Below are 279 nucleotides of genomic sequence, written 5' to 3' on the forward strand. Positions count from 1 at the left end.
CCTTATAAAAATTAACTGAACTGTACACCTAAGATCTGGTACTGTAGACTCTGTTACTCTTCAAAAAAATACTTTACTCTTTCTTGCCCAGCCTCCTCCTCAAATTAAGCAAATGATTCATCCTACTTTTAGAATGGTAAGTTTAAATTTTAAACAATTTCCATCTAAGATATCGTCTAAAAAGCAGGTAATATGTACAATCTACCAAGACAATTAAACCCTTATTCACAACATAATGAATCTAAACCTTTCTGAGCTTTACCCTAAAAATAAATTTAA

At 30.5% G+C, this 279-nt stretch overlaps 1 protein-coding gene across 1 annotated transcript in view; it reads right to left on the reverse strand.

Moving 5' to 3' along the window:
• Window positions 1-279, reverse strand: part of ETFDH (electron transfer flavoprotein dehydrogenase) — a 31,617-nt gene that overhangs the window by 8,815 nt on the left and 22,523 nt on the right. The gene's annotated exons all lie outside the window — the stretch shown is intronic.

The sequence above is a fragment of the Myotis davidii genome, unplaced genomic scaffold, assembly GCF_000327345.1.
Source record: "Myotis davidii unplaced genomic scaffold, ASM32734v1 scaffold50, whole genome shotgun sequence".
NCBI classification, from domain to species: domain Eukaryota; kingdom Metazoa; phylum Chordata; class Mammalia; order Chiroptera; family Vespertilionidae; genus Myotis; species Myotis davidii.